Raw genomic sequence first — 19,668 nt, forward strand, 5'->3', positions numbered from 1 at the left:
ACTTCACAGAGCATGGTGCCAAAAACATGCAGTGAGTGGCAGTTCTATGAGCTGAAATGTCTTGTTGATGGACCTGGTCAGGCTGTTTCAAGTTGACAGGAGGGCTCCAGTAATTTAAATAACCACTCGACAACCACGTCAACAGAAAAATCGCAAAATCTCAACACACCAAACAACCTTGAGGTGAATGTGAAACAGGGGTGGACTACATCAGGTGCCACTATTGTCAGCCAAGAACAGGAACCTGAAGCAACTGTGGGCAACGACCTACTGAAACTGGAGAGTTGAAAATTGGGAAAAAAATGGGGCAAGGCATCTATGAGTAAGAACTGTTCTTTTGAATGTATGTAAATAAGCTCTGATACAGTGATAATTCAAAAGACTGAGTTCATTTAATTCATCAAACCCATTTGATAGCTCAGCTTGTCTATTCTCCTTAGTTTTCATATTCAGAAGATTTATCTCCAACTTGTGCTTTTGGTACAGATAAATAGAAAAAACAAAAAAATGTATAACCATCCCAACTCAGTTTCTTTTGCAAATAAACCTTGATAAAACCCAAAATAAAAATGGCTATACACAAAATGCCTTCGTGTTCACTGATAACCAATATTGCAATTGTAATTCTAAAGCAGGAATGCACAAGCCGTGCATATGAATAGATAACTAATGTATAATAATGCAATGTTTCTTGTGTGTTGCTGGTTCATATCTGAGCATCTACTGTAAGCGCATCCGGCTGCCTTTTACAGTACACCTATTACATTCATCATCTCTACAGCTTCCTGAGATGCCCCCCGTGGCTTTACCTAAAGCTCCCGAAGAGAATAAAAGCAAGAATCACCACCTTTTATTTCACTCTCTGAAAATAAATCCCTTAGAGGTTGAGAGAGAAGCTGTCACTCTGGCTCTTCCTGCCTGTTTTCTTTCATTCATTTTACTAAAAGCCAAAATAAATAAATTGAAGAGGCTATGCATGAGCAGGGAGAAGAAAATATAAAAGTATAAAGTGTTTTGACAGCATGAGGCATACGGTACATTAAGGCAAAACGGTATTAAATACAAGGTAAAAGTTTGATGTTGACTATACACAGTATTTGATTTGCATTTGTCTCAGCCATGAGGAAATATAGTAGCTATATACTGCTCTCTATAGGGGTAGGAAAAACCCATTTAAATGCTTAATAATATTTGATTAAACGTGGTTGATGCTCAAGGATTCAAGAATAAGTGCCGTCGCTATTAAAAAAGTGCACTGAAGCCGGCATTCATGTAAATCTCTGAGCAAGAGTCATTTATTGTTTTGAGTACACTAAACTCAAACCAAATGGCATTTTAATGTGACTTTCGATCACAATTACTCTCGGAATTAAAGCAAACAGAATAGAACAAACAAATAAAAGAGAATTAATCCTGACTTTATAACTGACTGCCTCTGTGCACAATAGTTACATTAATACACTTTATTTATTTTTTTTATATTTAGTGTTGGGAGGATGTGGTGCACTGATATATTTGCTATTGATTTGAACACTGTTATTGCCTATTTTGGTGCTGGCAGATAGATAGATAGATAGATAGATAGATAGATAGATAGATAGATAGATAGATAGATAGATAGATAGATAGATAGATAGATAGATAGATAGATAGATAGATAGATAGATAGATAGATAGATAGATAGACAGACAGACAGACAGACAGACAGACAGACAGACAGACAGACAGACAGACAGACAGACAGACAGACAGACAGACAGACAGACAGACAGACAGATAGATAGACAGACAGACAGACAGACAGATTATAGATAGATTATATAGATTTTTTTTATTTTTATTTCCCCTATTATGCCACTGAACCTGAATAATCAGATGCACCTTGATTTACAATAAACTGCAATACAATATACACAGCAGCATCGAGTTACAAAATTGGTTCTGAAAGTATATTTTTATTTGGATGTCCTTGAGTATGTATGATGTACTGCTGTGCCAAGTCAGTGTTGTTGATGCTTCCAATCTTGTTTTACCCAAGAGATTAAAAAGACCACCAGGTTCTTCGATGGTTTTATCGACCTTCCTATCGTCACGGCACATTTGGGTTCAGCAATTCATCGCGCAGCAGAGGTTAAATGAAAATACATAAATATATAATAATTACTGTATGGGCACATGTACATGAGTTTTGTGCTGTTTTGTATACTATGAGATAGTCTATATATATTTATATACAGTAAAGCTCATCAATTTAATCTCACTACTAAACTGATTTCATTTACATTTACGCCATGTGACTTCACTTCCATCAATGAATACATTCTAATGCTCGTGCATTCGGAAACAGACAGAATCCAATGGATCTTAAAACCTAGTGGGAGAGAAAAAGGTTAGGAAGCAAGGTTTTCATTCAAGAACCTCCAAAAGGCATTGTTCGAAGACTGCTAGTGACTCAGTAGTTGGACATCAAGTGGAAGTTTGTTCTACCACTTTGGTGCCAGAACACAGAAGAATCTGTACGGATGTCTTCCTTGTACCCTTAGAGATATCACCCATATTATCCCTAAGGTTTTTTACAGCTTGTCCAGAAGTGGTTTATTCCTCTCATAGCTCTTTTTATTGACAAATGATGCCATTGTGTCGACAAGTACTGACACAAAAGACTTGTTTGTAAGTGTTGAATAAATGTAAAAGTAAATAAAGAGTTGAAAACGTAAAAAATTTTTATTTATTCATTAAGATTAAAAAAGAAAAGAAATTGGAAGCATCCAAGTCACATTATTCACGTTAACCTCGTGAAACTGCGAAGGATTAATAAAGACACCACAGATTTTCTGACCTCTGAGTTTCTGGATGCAATAGACTCAAATTTGAAAGAAAGTCTGCAGGTCAAGAAGTACATAATGAAAACTGATAAGTGTCAGAGTAACCAATCAGGAAGTTACTGTGCCATATAGAAAATAAACAAGTGCACATAAGGTCCTGAGACTGGGTTGGATTTTTTTGCTAAAACACCTTCTGTATTGTAAGATTTGTAGTAGTTTTGAGAGCAGATATGGATCCTAACATGACATGGTAAGTATATGTCCATCACCCAAAACATGTTTCCGGTTGAAATATGTTGGTACCAGAAAACTGCTTATATTGTTGCTTACTCGAGTTGATATAGCAACTTAGAAGTTCAGTGTACAAGTAGCTGAGACCAGATTCTCTGCCCCACTCATGAACCTGATATCTGTCCTAAATCTCTAGTTAATCTGAATAAAAAAAAGTGCACCTCCTCCCTCTATGCTTGACTCAACTCTGAAAACAGCCCGATGTACACAAACATCAGTGTTCTTTCCCACTGGCACTATATCCAGTGTAACCTTTTAAAAATATATAGCATATTGACCTTAAGTACAAAGTGAGGAAGTAAGTGAAAACAGGGAAAGATTGAAAAAAAAAAAGAGCAGCAAATTGTATAAATTGATAAGACTTTCTGATGCAAGTCGAAATATTTAACTGGTAAAACATAAATGTTATGCCTGCAAGTAGCACAACGCAGATACGGTCCGAGAAATGGTGCAGAATGAGAAGTCGACATAAAAGCGAGAGAGATCAAATGAACGGAAGACAAGCGAAGATAGCTCTGAAATGCAACCATGGAGCAGAATGAGATATCGGCTAATGAGCGAGAGCCAGAAGTCGAGCGTAGTGCGAGGTTGATAAAACACTGCGCGAACAACAGGAACGAATAAGAGAGAAAGAGAAATAGAAAGCTGGTACAGGTCAGAAGAAAAGGGGACAAATGAAAGATCTGACCTTAAAACTCACTCACCTAGTACAAGGCAGTGTCGGCCCCAAAGGTCAGAACAACGTCAAAACCATTCAACAAAATATAAAGACGTACTTTCATGCCCAGCTTCATAAGCCGTGGCGCGGTTGGCCTTAAAAGGCCAAAACAGAAAAATTCACTTCTGCCAAAATGTCAAGTCTGTGTAGGGATCTCCAAGGAGACGCTTATAGGTTACACACAGGTCAAAGCTTGTTATGAGCTAAATAAAGCTAATCCCAGACCGTGCATTGGTTCGGGTTTTCACTTTGAATTACTAAGCACTTTATGTTCACTGTCATTCACTGGGCCTTTGTTCAGATTTGAGGTTAAATCTGGGCCAAGTGCATAGTTTTTAAACAGTTGGAAAGCAGTTCTTAATGGTTTTTCATGCAGATGTCAAGCAGGACTGGGATTGATTACACATAAACATCCAGTCACCTGTAAAGAATTCTAACATATGCACTTCCATATAGAATACATGTAATACAACCAAGCTAACATCACAGTAACCTAAATCCAAGTGTTGGAAAGACCATCTCATATCAACTTTGTCTTTGGACAAATACACTCTAAAAATAAAAAAAAATAAAAAAAAAGAGTGTCAGCTTAGTGATTAAGGTACTGGGTTGCTGATCGGAAGGTCAGCCCTGGTATAACCAAGCTGCCACTCTTGGGCCCTTGAGCAAGGCCTGTAACCCTCTGTGCTCCAGGTGCGCTGTATCATGGCTGACCCAGTGCTCTGACCACAGCTTCCAAACAAGCTGGGATATGTGAAAAAAAGAATTTCACTATGCTGTAATGTAAACGTGACAAATAAAGTCTATTGTATTCTATTCAAAATGGGGTAATTAGTCCAACCTGTGAATATGGCGATGAAATAAAATGTTACTGCTGTACTCTTTTCTATGAAAAAATACTGCGGGTGCACTAAGCCTATGTATAGATCATAGAGGGCATAATAATGTTAGCGTTAAATAATTCCCAGCCACGAATGAGCAGGTAGGAGATATTATTATTTGTATTTAATTGTACCTCAGGAGAGCGTTCAATTTAAGTAGGGTAAAGGAAGATCACGGAGGGGGGGGGGGGATTTATGATATACATGAGGGCAGTTGACCCATTCGGAGTCTATTGAACATGTAAATATAGCTTTAGAGAACAGGCTTAGTCCAGGAATCATGGACTATCATCTCAACCATAAACTCATACTGTATGACTCTGTAGAACAGATCAATAGAATCTGCTGTTCATTTCTAAAACAAACCTATTTGCCAAACTCATCCCCTGGATTAATACTCATTCTGCATATTTTAATACACCAACCTTTAATTTCCTCTGCGTCTGTTGAAGACAAACAAAGTCAGCATTCATTGATGTTCGAAACATCCTAGAAACATATGACATCAGACACTCATATGCACTCATTTCCTTTTCCCTGGTAGTGTTACAACAGCAATTAGGACTGTATGTAATTACAAGGCAAAAAAAAAAGGAACAGCTATGATTGGTTGAGAAAGCTGCAGCTCTTGATACTCATGGACACCTTCAAAACACATCATTGACCAATCACAGATATTACCTCTATCACAATTACCCAGAGTTCCTTGTCCTACAACCCAGAAGTACCCCATCAGCGTCAATATTATCAGAAAACTGCAGTTATGCTCATAGTTACAACTTAATATGCGCCATCATTAAATATAAACATGTAGTCCATGAATTGCAATTGTAATTTATGGTGTTTGCTGGCCTTCTACTGTAGCTTTGATTCCAGACTGTGACTCGGTGTGGACTGGGTGGTGTTGGTTTGGAAAAAGCTTCTATTTTCATCTCTTGTTTTTTTAACTTTTGTTTACCCTTCAGAAAAACTTCCTTTAGATCCTTCTTTTTTCCTCTCGCTCTTGATGTTATATAAATACTGCATATTAAGTGGAAAAGTTAAGTGAAAATATGTTTTATGCATCGATGGTTGTAAGAAGGGTGGCATTTTATTACCTCAAATAAATGATCAAAAGAACGCGTTCCAGTCTCTTCATACTCTAAACCGCATCTGCTAACCTTTAGTGGCATTTTGTACTAGCATACCGTTCAGTGCGGTTTCATGTTGACACCATGGAAGGTGTTGTCCAGAGGCTGAAGATAGAAGGGGGTGTTTTGCGATGTGTTGTGTTCGAGATGTGCGGTTTTTTTACAACTCGGTCTGGCACTTTCTTTGTATCGACGTGCGTATGAGTCCGCGAAGCATAACTATTCCCCTGCTAGTGTGTTAAGGCGCAGCGCTCTGGTTGTTTCTGATTAATTGTATCATGTTTGTGTAATGAGGCTCTCTGGAGATGTGTGCAGCTTGCTGGGATCTTTGTACACAAGCATGAAATCTGCTCTCTCAGTGTCATTACCTAAACCATTAGCATCAATAATCGCAATCATACTCCGACCATAGGGAAATATTATGAAGGCAAATGTCAAATCCGTGATCCCTTAACCAAGAACATTATTATGTCATGACACAGACGTAATTATCAGCGTGTGTGTCATCATGTTTTGCGTTTAATCCGTGGTGGTTTGATCTCGCAAAGAGTAGCTGGTCCATTTATCAGCCAGTAGTAGGTAAGGACACCTGTCACACATTATCTAGGAAGTAGAAGGAACAGAAAGGCAACTTGTTGCCCTCGATTTGTGTCTGTAAAAGGTTTGGGGTGGTAAAAACCAAGAAGAGACAAGATAGCAAATACCCTACAAAAATGTAGAACGTTCTTGAGATATTACATTGTTATGGATTATGTATTTAAACTAACATAGCATGGTGGAGCCGGGTGTCATTTGAATGGGCTGATGGATTGATTGACGGACTGATTGTCTGATGTTGCTGTTGTTTTGATACAAAAAAATGGGGGTGCAAAGCAGCTATAGTTTTAGCCATCTATATATAATGCATACATAAACATACTAGACGTCCTATGACTAGACGTCATCAATAAACTACTGAAAATTCATCCAGGCTGCACATCTGTTCTGTTGCTGTGTGTCAAACACGGTCACATTTTACGAGTTACCAGTCCTTTTATACTGCATCAAAGCTTAGCGGGTCTTTTTTTTTTTTTTTTTGGAATAAAACTCTGCACAAGCCTTGATGTGGACAAGTGAGAAGCGATTACAGTGTTTGACTTGCGTAAGATGAACCCTTACAGAAAGGGAGGATGATGACAAAGACAACCGTGCGTTCATATGCATAAGTATAGTGTGCACACACCTGGAAATACATCCAGAATGGTCAATAAACAGACCTGATCTTTCATACCCTCATGGAGGATCAGGACTGAGTAGACACTTCTGCACTCTGCAATGAGACGGAGCAGCTAAATATTGTGTGGAGACCGCTCTCTCAACCACTTTGTTTCTCTCTTCTATCTCTCTCCTGAGTCAATCGCCCCTTTTTTTCTTTTTACGCCTCTTTCCTTTTCCTGAGAGAGAAAAAAAGAGGCATTAAGCAAGCACACAGACCAAAAAGGAGAGAAAATAGCTATCGATTTCTGATGAGCACGGCTTCACAATGCAAAGAAATGACGGGAGGTTCTTTTCTCTTCACCTTTCACGAGCCTCATCGACGGATCTGAAGGACGACTTCGGAACAGGTCGGGAGAAAAAAGGGAAGAGGCAGCACCAGGATACCTGTGTTGAACAGGATAAAGCGCTCGCTGACGATGGATGAAGGTTTTGAACCCGCATCCATCATACACTGCATCTTACAATAGGCTTGTAGGAATGCACATACTTCAGTGAGTAACTCCAAAAGAGTTCTGGTAGACCAGTGCAGATTGAATGGAGTGAAGTTGATGGATTATTGCAGCTGAGTGGTAAGGGCAGGCAGCTGTGAACTTTGTCTGTATGAGTGCCCTATCGTTAAAAAATCATGCCCTCTCGAACCAGTTTTCGCTGGCCTGTCTCATTAGGACTACAACAACCATGCCAACAGCCAGATACAATATACAGCGATGAGTAATTATTAATGATAGCATCATAACTGCAGGGACAGGAGGGGACAAAGGGCACAACCTGGCTTGTAATCGTTCAGGCTGTGGTAAAGCAGGAGAACAGATGGAGAGAAGACATATGAAGGGTAACCAAGACACAGAAAGCCTAACGGAGAGACTACGAGATAAAGGAGTAAAAAAAATAAAAAATAAAAAGTCTAAATCATGGAAATGTGGAATGAACAAAACACACAAACGGAGAATGAAAAAGAGAAATTAAAATGAACAAAGGTATAGATTAGGCAAAGGGGGAAAAAAAAGAGTGTAGAGATAGAAAGAAAGAGAAAGAAAAGATAAATCACCCTATATGAATGCAAAAAAGAATGCAAGAAATAAATGAGACATCGGATTACAAATTGCTTTGTTCACAAACTTACGTTTGGCACCAAGAAATCCTCAGAAAAGTTACGTCCAAATCTGCATGTTTTTACTCATAATCTGTAGGTCAGCGAGCCTGAGAGAGGTCTATTTATTTATTCATCCCTATGACCCCGGGCTGTTTTCTCTGATAAACAATTCAATTACTGTATATTGCCATATTGATGCTGATACCAGCACATATGCTGTGCACCACTTCAACGGAAAGGAGAGGAGATGCTGATCCCAGATCATAGAACAGTCTGATTGAAGTGACAGAGAGAAGCATCTGAAAAACGAAAGGAAAGAAGCCAAAGCAAACGCTTCCATCTAGTTTTCAAATCTAAATAAAAAATAGTGACACAATGTCATGCATGTTGTAAGAATTGAAGCTAAAATAAAACAGAGATGGGTATACAAGGTAAATATTTTGGGTCGACACTATATGATATAATTTTATATTCTATATGGAATAACTGAGTGCATGGGTTTCTGCAGTGGATTGGCAGCTCATCCATGCTTGTAACTCAATCACTAAATCAAGGTAGACACGTAGACTGGTTAAAGATTCCCCTTCAAGTGCAACGCAGGAACGTCACAAACACTTTGACAGCTGGTATTTGATTACGACCTGAAATGATTGGGCTTATGTCCATTCCACTATGGCATGTAGCTTTATTAAAGTGTGATGTTAGCTATTTAAGAAACCCATAGTTAGCTAGCAAGGTTTTTAGACATCTTTAGGCAGATGTTTTTTGTTAATGTGGTTTCTTATGATACAAGGTTTTGGTGACTAGCTCTGTTTACGAGAAAGTACTTTATTTATCTATGTTTGCGCACTATCACCCTCAGAATAGCCTCCTTGCACAGAAATACAGCACTGGAATATTACCTGGAAGTCTTCATCTCGAAGCGTGTCAAGAACCTTCCACGATTCATTTTGGATTTCCACAATGGCGTCAAAAAAGGCGACCTATGAGCATGATCTTCAACTTCGGGACGAGGGCGAAGTCTTTTTGAAACGGCTCGTTGCAGCATTGCGGAAAATTGCTGAATCATGTCAAACGTCTCTGTGGCATATTTGTCCAATTTTAAGCAGAATTTCACGTTTGCACTTTTTCCTTAACTTGCTGTCCATGACGAAATCGCAGATGTGGTGACGTACGTGGTCAGAACGGCACCAGTGAAGGTCAGTGCTCCCTGTGACTGTGCGTGCAGCCTTGTGCTGCCACCTGTTGGCGTGTTAAAAAATTGGTCTCTTTTCGATACCACGTCTCATTAGACAGCTTAAATCAGGAAATAAAAATAGTTTCAGACACTGGCCAGAGTTATTTTGGTTAACTGGGGTAGTTTTAGATGCATGGCATTTCATCGTGCATGAATACTGCAAAGAAGATGATTTTACTCAACAGGCAAGGTCTGACCACAGCAAGCCTTCTCATAATATCACCAAACTTACCACAGGAAGTGATGTAATGGGTGGTTTGCTTCCAAACCACAGTTTAATTGAAGTAAAACCCAATCTATTTTTTTCAAATATACCCAGGATTGGTTATCTGGACTATACCCAGGGCACTTCATAAAGTACACCAAACTCCATGGGAAAAAAAGGCTCTGAGTACAAAGAGCTAATACATGTGTTTTCCACAAGTCCTAATTCACTGGTTTAAATAACATCTCTGTTCTAGGATTTGGATTTGCTCAGACGCGGTCCATCCTTCATAAGTCTCACTGCGATGGTCGGAGGTTGGGGTGTAAAAATAAAATATGATCATTTGTGGAAAAAAAAAAAAAGAGTGTTGAATTGAAGCAAATGGAAGCAGAAATGACATGCTTGAAAGAAAATGCTGATTTATTGCTGAACACTCCATTAGCGCCTCTGCTACCTGGTTTCGGGCTAAATCAGAATTAATGCAGTGCTACACGGACAACTACATTTAAAGCTTGACTAAGTTTCTAATTCGGAAAAGGTTACGTAAAGTTCAGCATCTGGTCTTTTGTGCCGTTCGCACAGAATCATAGGTTTATAATGAAGATGGAGATGTACGCTGGACCACCAGAGCAGAGCACCAGAGTGCTGGCTTCAGTCGTGCCCGTTCTTTCCCATTCAAGTTTGACCTTTTGAAAGCTTTTGTGTTGTTTTGTATCTACACATGAATAAATTTGGGGGTCAGTACATTTTGACAAATGTACTGAAGACTGCAGTATTGTATGAGATAGTATTCAATTATTTACAGCTGAATTTGGTGTAACGTCACTTGCCCTTGAAGACCTGTGGCATACAAGAAATGTTGCTGTTCCTGGTCCAAATGAAAAACTCTCCCTTGGTAGTAAACTGGCAGAAGGGAAGGGTATTGTTTTAAAAAAAAAAAAAAAAAAAAAAAAAAAAAAAGCCACTATTTCTGTTATAAGAAGCTGACCTGCACTTGTCTTCCATTACACAACACCAGTCACATTCTCAGTGTCCACTCTCAGATTCAATGCCTCAGGAATGTGATCTCCTCCTGCATGAACTTGCACTAACTTCAATACATCCTTGGCTATCCTTAACACAACACTGAATATAGCCTGGAAGGATGAGCTATGCTTCAAGACCTTGTTCAAATATACTAGGCACACACATTTAGGAATACCCCTAAGGCAATGCTGTATTAGCGGAATGGCATCGCACAACCTGAACAACATAGTGGTGAACTGACAGAGCCAATAGCGATAACAGTATTTGCTTTTTCCTCAAGCGTTTAAAGTTACTAGACACAAAGGACAGTCACCTTGCCGTATATGAGATTTCTTTCCAAAAATGCTATGTATATAATGTACTGTCATATTCCTATACTCTATATATAAATTCGCGAATCTTTTTTCATGTCATGGTAAAATGGTTCAGGTATTATTATTGTTTTATTAGCACTTGCTATCAGCTACATTAAAGAAATTAAAGAAATTCTGCGTGGGCGTTCAGGCAACTGAACTCTAATAGCTGTAGCCTTGTTCTCTCAATAGTTACAGAGTGTTACAGGCTTCTGTATTTGAACAAAGTTCAAAACAAATGCGTTAGATCTTTCATTTCTTTTGGGAGAATAATACAATCCAAACATGAAAGTGAGGCTTGATTGTGGCAAAAGAAAACAAGCCCGATATTAGTTCACAATAAGAAGCTAATGTAACCCAGAGGGGCTTTCGCTGTGACTCGTGTGTCTTCCCAGTTCTGTTCTGTGCTTTGAACTACAGCTGGATTGCACATGGCCCAGTGTCTTCAATTCCTCAGATCAGCTGAGCAGAGATTTAAAAGAAAGTGGTCTGTGAAAAGCAACCGCCATGCCCTTTTTCATGGATAAATACTTTAATGCTTGTTTAAATAAAAATAAAGAATTCACTTATCTACAGCTAGAAACAGTTTTCTCCTCTTTCTCCTCTTTCCTAAGTTGCTTTCAAGAGTGTGGTGCTTTCATGCAGCTGCATGAACAATGAGCTATAATACACAAATATGGACAAAAGTTTGTGGACACCTGACCATAAGAGTCATGTGCATTTTCAACATCCTATTTCACATTTAATCCCAATTTGCTTTTAATACTAACTCCACTTGATGTTTGAGTGTGTTTGTGGAGATTGGTGGAGGTTTATTCAGCCACAAACGTTTTAGTAAAGTCACGTACTGATGTGGGGTGTGTAAATCTGGGGTGCACTCAGCATTCCGATTCATCCCATATGTGTTCAGTAGGGTGGAGGTCAGAGTTCTATAGCAGTCCATTTAAGATTTTTCACTCCAACCCATGTAAAGCATATCTTCAAGGAGCTGGCTTTGTGCAGTTCCCAAGTGAAGCGAAAAAATGTAATGCTACTACTTCCTACACAACAATACACGTCCAATTTAGTGGTAAGAAGTTGGGGGAAGAACCACAACTCTGTTAGGTGTCAACAAATCTTTGCCCAAATAGATCTAGATGGATGGATGGATGGATGGATGGATGGATGGATGGATGGATGGATGGATGGATGGATGGATGGATGGATGGATGGATGGATGGATGGATGGATGGATGGATGGATGGATAGATAGATAGATAGATAGATAGATAGATAGATAGATAGATAGATAGATAGATAGATAGATAGATCGATCGATCGATCGATCGATCGATCGATCGATCGATCGATCGATCGATCGATCGATCGATCGATCGATCGATAGATAGATAGATAGATAGATAGATAGATAGATAGATAGATAGATAGATAGATAGATAGATAGATAGATAGATAGATAGATAGATACCATAATTCCCGGACTATTAAACGCACCCAAATATAAGCCGCATCCACTGCATTTGACAAAGATTTTTATTTTAATCATAAATAAGCCGCACCTGTCTATAAGCCGCAGGTTCCTACATTAAAACTAATGAACTTTACACAGGCTTTAATGAAAGACAGTGTCTGTTACACGGCTTGTATCTAAACAGTAACCTACCAAGAAAGTCATTGTTCACTGTCTTCCTCCTTTCTTTCACAACAATTTCTCTCGGGAGTTTTTCTTTCCGCATCGTCATGCGTTTAAAAATCACCATCGGTGAAGCTTTTCTCCCGATGCCGTGCAGCTCAGAACACAGGTGAAGTGCGTGTTTTCATGCCTGGTTGTTTTTAGCGTGACGAATGATTCGCCTTTCCTGTAGACAGTCCGAGTGAGCGGCAGGTCAAACGTCAGAGGAACCTCATCCATATTTATGATGTGGTGCAGCCCGATTCAGTGGGAGCGCATCTGATTTAATATAAAGAGTTTCATTGGTTCACCTGAACCATTCAGCAATTTCATGGGTTTAATGTTATGGGGCTCAATTTTTTGGCTTGAAGTTTGTGAAACCGGGAAAAACCCAGGAAAAATCCATAAATTAGCCGCTTCGTTGTTTAAGCCGCGGGGTTCAAAGAGTGGGAAAGAAGTAGCGGCGTATAGTCCAGAAAATACGATAGATAGATAGATAGATAGATAGATAGATAGATAGATAGATAGATAGATAGATAGATAGATAGATAGATAGATAGATAGATAGATAGATAGATAGATAGATAGATAGATAGATAGAATACATATATAAATATAAATGTAAATATAAATTATGGCAGTGAAAAAATGTGCATTAACTGTTTACATACTGTACATAATTTGTCAAACAATAACAATCCTATTGAAAAAAGGCTGCAAAAGTGAGTAGCTTGTTTGGAAGTTTCTGGTTAGGAAAAGTCCACTGCTAACAGACAGATTGGAAAAGCCAGCCTCAATGGCATTCTAGAGAACTCTGCAGACGTTAGCTGCTCTTTTCAATCAACATGCAAATGTGAGAATGCCGATGTTAAGAAGCTGTTTTATTATCATGGTTATTAACACGCTGTGATTTACCATGTCTGGCAGAGCAAACTTGCCATTAACTCCACACTAAACCATCTGTTCCGTTCGAAAAGACTACGATGATTTCCATAAAAAGTAGTGCAAAAAGGACAGAAAATTGAATTGCTGCATGACTGCAGGATAGAGAGACTTATAGAGCAATGATCTTTATTTATACATGCACATACATATACAAGACACTTGCTGGATGATTTCCTTGTTGCTAATTGCAATTAGAGTTCAATCCACCTGGTACTTGACTGTCTAATTTAATGATTTTTTTTTTTTTCTGCAAAAAAAAAAGAAAAAATAAGAAAATCACTGCTGTGCTGTGTGGATACCGAGGGATTTTACAGACAGGTTGGAATTGTACTATTGCACTGTCTAAGCTTTGACAAGAAGATGTCCAGACAGACACAGCCTCGCATACGCCCACACTCCTGTCCGTATTGCCCAGAGGCAGCTCTCTGCTCTCCTCTTACAGCTAATATTTGACTGCATTTCCATCCTGTTATCTGGACGTGATACAGGCTGCTTGGTCATCACCCAGTCCTGGACATTGTGGGCATTTCGGCAGACAGCTCAGAGAGAATGTGGCACAATTGGTCGGACAGATATAGCTCTGCTGACACATGAACCCAAGTGGGCATCTTCTCTCAATCCACCCCTGGTCTTTCTCTCTGCAGAGCACAAACTTTATCCTCTAATCTTGCCTGTTATCTCTGTGGTGTTCTGTACAACCTCTACTTCCTGCAGTAAAAAATATCATCACACACAGCGAGTGCACTTTTGACAGTGTTTGAGAAGTACTAAGGCAAGAATGGGACAAAGAAATACAAATGCTAATAAAAAAAAAAAAAAAAAACTCTGCAGCATTCTACAAATATTTATGTACAGTTTTTCCAAAGAAAAAATAAATGGCATTTGCAAAAGTTTGGAAACGTCCATCTTTAAAGTCTCAAAACCTAATTAGCATGTTAGGCATTCAGTGGCTGATGAGAAATGGTTACGAAGGTCACGATTTGTCCTCAGGAGTCAGGAATTATAATGTGTAATATATTTTCTGATCCTTAAATCCACATGCTAACACTGACACTAACAACCAGGGGTTCTTCTAAGCAGCTAGCTAATGATTTAGACATGAAGCTAACGGATTCCTACAGAGGGCGGCTATGAAAGAAGGCATCCAAAATGGTATTAAGAAATTGTATTATGCATTATGCAAATCAAATTCCCAATGGACAGGCATGAAGACTGCATGGGGTTCTACAGTGAGTATTGCATGCACAAATATGATCCACATGGAAGAGTCTTTGGAAAGGTCCATGTCTGAAGTGTGCAAAATATCTATATAAGACATACTTAGAGAAAAGGGAGAGTGTGTGTATGTATATATATATAAAATGCATTTCCTTTCACTAATATTGGCACATTTGACACATTTTTTTACGTTTAATCTTTTATACAAAAAGTTAAATTACTCTAATGGATATCAACGAACTGCAAACACATCATAGATTTAACAAATCAAAACAATGTTGTGAATTACATGTCAGCACAATTCATCATGCTACCTCCCTTTGCCAAAATAAAGATAACTGATGAGTTTGGGGAATGCATGACAAGGGATCTGAGATCGATCCTCCTTACAGAACCTCTCCATGTCCTTCAAATATTGGACTCTCTTTTTCAATTTTATTCTAATTAGTCAGAGGACTGAATTGGCCATGAATTTGTGCTCAGTAAACCATTTTTGTGTTTTTTTCGACGTATGTTTTGGCTCATTATCCTGCTGGAACATCCGACCATTGTTTATTGTAAGATTTCTGGCAGAGGCAAACAGAAGTTATCTGTAACTTCTGAAAATATTTGTAGCTATTTAATAGCGAATCCATGACACTGTAAATGCTAACAAAATGTCCAGGTCCTCTGGCAGAAAAACAGACCCAAAGCATTAAAAAGCCACCACCATATTTAACTGTAAGCATGAGGTAGTTTTCCATATAGCTACTTCTCTGTGTGCACCAAACCCAACTCTGGTGTTTACTACCATAGGCTTGGCTTCATCTGACTATAGAGCCTAATCCTAGATTAAGTTCAAGTAGTGTCTGTCAATCTAAAGACATGAGTTTGTTTTTGAATAAAAGTAGGTATAGGAAAGACCTTTTGACCCAGGACACAACTAACTTCTGCAAATCTCCAGCTGTGATTTTTTTTTGGCCTTTTGGACCATCCTCTTAGTAGTGTGTTAAAGCCATGCAGATACACATCCTTTTCTAGTTTGATATTTCTTTGCCCTGAGGGAGGAAATGGACATTTTTAAAGCTTATAGACACGTCTTATTTTATAAAGCTTGACAACCTTCTCCTACACATCACTTTTATATTCCTTGGTTTTACCTATTGTTATGAATTGCTTGGAATTTGGGAATCTGGACTTATGTGTTACTTTGAATTCATTCCTCCCAGCCATGGTTGAACAAATTCCTGTTGTAAAATACAGTATCAATAAGAATATGATATACAAATATATTTTACTCATAAGAATATGGTGCCTGTGGTTGTGCCACACAGTATATTGAACTTTTTTGTGTATAAAACTGTGTTGCGTTGCAATGCGTTGAACATTTCAAAAAGAAGAATCTGAAGCTTGAACAATATGACAACCCCAAAGTTTCTTTCTTTGCTATCAATAAATTATGCGATATGGACCAGGGTGCCCAAAGTGCCTTCGTCTTCTGCAATAGAAAGAATCTGGTGGTTTTAACAAGGCCAGATTTTTCCATCATGTCCAATGTGTTCTATTTGCTGACAAGTCTACATGATGCAAACGTTGCGTAATAAGGACCACCATCTGGCACTGCATGTTTTTTTGTTTTTTTTTGCAGTTCAGTAATAACAATATATAAATCTATTTGTTTTAATGCTTCACAGCATTAACCCGTAGCACATTCACCAGCCCTGAGGCTTTCGCTGTAAATGAAACAAGGAGCCAGCATGGAAAGAGACATTTCTACTTGATAATGATGAGATTTAACAGCTTAAGTGGAAGCATCGTATTAGCACCAAATGGGAGAAGACAGAAGAAAAAAAAGATGCTAGCAATAGGCTCTGTATATCATATGCAGATGAGATGACTGGAAAAAATGTTGGAACAAAAAGAACATGTTCCATTAAATCCTCTTTGGCTCTCTGTGTGGTCCTCAATTCACATTCCTACAAACACTACCGATGTGATAGCAAGGTCAAGGACACTGTTATCTTGTTCTTTTGCTCTGTCTCTAATCTCTTAGCATGTATTATGGGGGAAATTGATGGAAAGAATACTTTAAGAGAATTTTACTTTAACTTTATGTAGCTTTAACTCAATGGAGCATGTGTGGGACACTGTGGTTAATTATCCCACATTACTCCAAGACATTTCATAATAATACAGATACATGGAATAGTGAAAAGTGAACATTTTTCGGTGAAAAGGTATTGGAGCTTTTATTTAAAAGCACAATCACAACCAGGATGGTGAGCCACATTTCCATAGTCAATCAACTGGTTCAATAAAACAATGATTAAACACAGTTATTTTTTTCTTTCAAAGATTATTTGAATACTTGGACTAATCTTTTGGCATATATCATAATACAGTAATGCGGATAGAATTAATTAGTCTACTGTACGGTTTAATACACTAATACAATCCGAGATATCGTTTGATCCTAAGCTACATTTACTATCTGTGTGGACATCAGCTTATGTCCATGTGTGTTTTGTGCAAAGTCTCCAGTTTACTCTTAAAAACATACCAGTATGTATTTAGCAGCTACTGAAATAAAAGAACACACCAAAATATCCTAAATATTCCACTGCTTCTCTTTCTCTCCCCATCCCGAAGGCATCCTGAGGTTTGGCCAGCTCCAATCACGTCCCACTTAATGAAGATTATGGACCTTTTGAAGAAGTAGATGCCGAACTCGCAAACATCCCGTACCATCTAGGGACGTACCAGTGCCAATTGGATCCCACTACATGTGTGGAGTTTTGACATTGGCCCTCCTGGAGTGTTTAAAGGCTCTGGCATGGGGAAGCTGGTGCTGGATCTGTGATGATCACAAATGTTGAGCTCAGTAGCTCCTAGTTTTATAACCATAAAGACTGTATAAGACTGTAGAAAGAACATTACTTATAATCTTATACTCCAGTAATCATGTAAGTTCTCACTCTCCAGTGTTTTGTATTGTTGAAAGATCAATGATCAAACTTTTCCTTGCCACAGTCACCACGGCTGCTCATCAGGGATAAATACACACCATTCACCTTGACTGTTGATTTCTGAAAAGCTGCTTGAGACAATGTCTGTTGTGAAAAGCGCTATAGAAACTTGAATTGACTTGACTTGACTTGAAATATCTATATTTTCTAGAATCAATTAGCATGATTTAATATTAGGATTCCCTAATTACAGAAAGAGACCCAAGAAGCCCCAACATGTTCCAGTATAACAAGGCACCTGTGAGCTACATGAAGTCATGGTTTGTCAAGGTCTACATGGGAGATCCTGTGTGGTCTGCACAGAGACTTAACCTGAACCCAATTAAAGACTTTTGCTATGAACTAAAATGCAGGCTATTTATCATGGTCTCCTTACCGCTTGGTGTGAATGTGCAAATCCGCACAGACCCACACATCCAAATTCCAGTGGAAAGCCTTCCCTGAAGAGTGGAGGTTATTAATATAACGACGCAGGACGACTGAGACAGGATGCTCATCAAGCATTTACGGGTGTTCAGGAGTACAGACACCACATACTGTAACTTGCATGCAAATTGTCCTAAATTTGCCAAATTCTATGGATCTGGCAACGTTGATTACAATACATACGGTATGATTCCTGAAATCCAAATCGTCACACATACACACACTTACTTAATACTAATTAGGGCTAGCACTTTTAAATTTGTATCTGAACTGATCTGGGTTATTCTTATCATCTCACTTTCTCACTTCATATGCAGACAGACAGACAGACAGAGAGAGAGAGAGAGAGAGAGAGAGAGAGAGAGAGAGAGAGAGAGAGAGAGAGAGAGAGAGAGAGAGAGAGAAAGAAAATGAGAAGAAATGTGATAGCTACAAAGACTCCTCGTCACTTGCACTTTAATATTTCCTGCTTATGATTTTATATGTTGCTGTTCTAAAAATCCTTTGACCCCCCTTTTTTACAAAAAAAAGAAATATTCACAAATAATCCTCCTGAAGTGGGAGTTTCAAACCTTGCTAACTAAATATATTTCCTCACACTGTGAATGTCAAGCTTTGACTAAGCTGCTGGAAAACGTTGTGCTGCAGTGAAACCGACATAATTAATTCCTTTTTTTATTATGCGCCACAAAGCGAATAGGAACGGCGGGGAACGGCTCTGATGCTTTCTGTTGTCTCACATTTGGTATGGGCATTTCACTCAGTTCTGCAGTCTGTATCTTGGTAAATCACTCATATTATCCTCTTTCTCTTTCTCTCTCTCTCTCTCTCTCTCTCTCTCTCTCTCTCTCTCTCTCTCTCTCTCTCTCTCTCTCTTCTCTCAAAACTAATGCAACATGCTACACTGTGAGAGCAGTTGTGTGTTTTTTCCTCTAGGAGGCCTAGGGCTTTATAGGTGGATCACACTCCTGTTTGGCAACAAACAAAGAAAAAAAAAATACATTTCTGTTTCAGTGTGGCCCATTCTTGCCTGAGTGCACACACACAAATACAACACACACACACACACACACACACACACACACACACACACACACACACACACACACACACACACACACACATTTTTTGTAATGCACAAAGAAATGTGTTCGAAATAAACACATATACAGTTACAATGTTTTTTGTTTTTCATTTGCTGATTCGGTGCAACTCAAAGATATTGTCATTTTGTACATTGCACCCCTACCACACACATTATCACACACAAACACACAGAAACACACACAGACGTGCAGAATGCCTTTGGTTCATATGAATTTCAAGTGAATTGTACACACTTCTGTGTTCCAACAGATACACACACTGTCAAACACATTCACCAA

At 38.6% G+C, this 19,668-nt stretch overlaps 1 protein-coding gene across 6 annotated transcripts in view; it reads right to left on the bottom strand.

The window, feature by feature from the left end:
* Positions 1-19,668, bottom strand: part of cdh4 (cadherin 4, type 1, R-cadherin (retinal)) — a 490,519-nt gene that overhangs the window by 343,697 nt on the left and 127,154 nt on the right. The window lies entirely within an intron of this gene.

The sequence above is a fragment of the Silurus aristotelis genome, assembly GCF_946808225.1.
Source record: "Silurus aristotelis genome assembly, chromosome: 28".
Classification (NCBI taxonomy): domain Eukaryota; kingdom Metazoa; phylum Chordata; class Actinopteri; order Siluriformes; family Siluridae; genus Silurus; species Silurus aristotelis.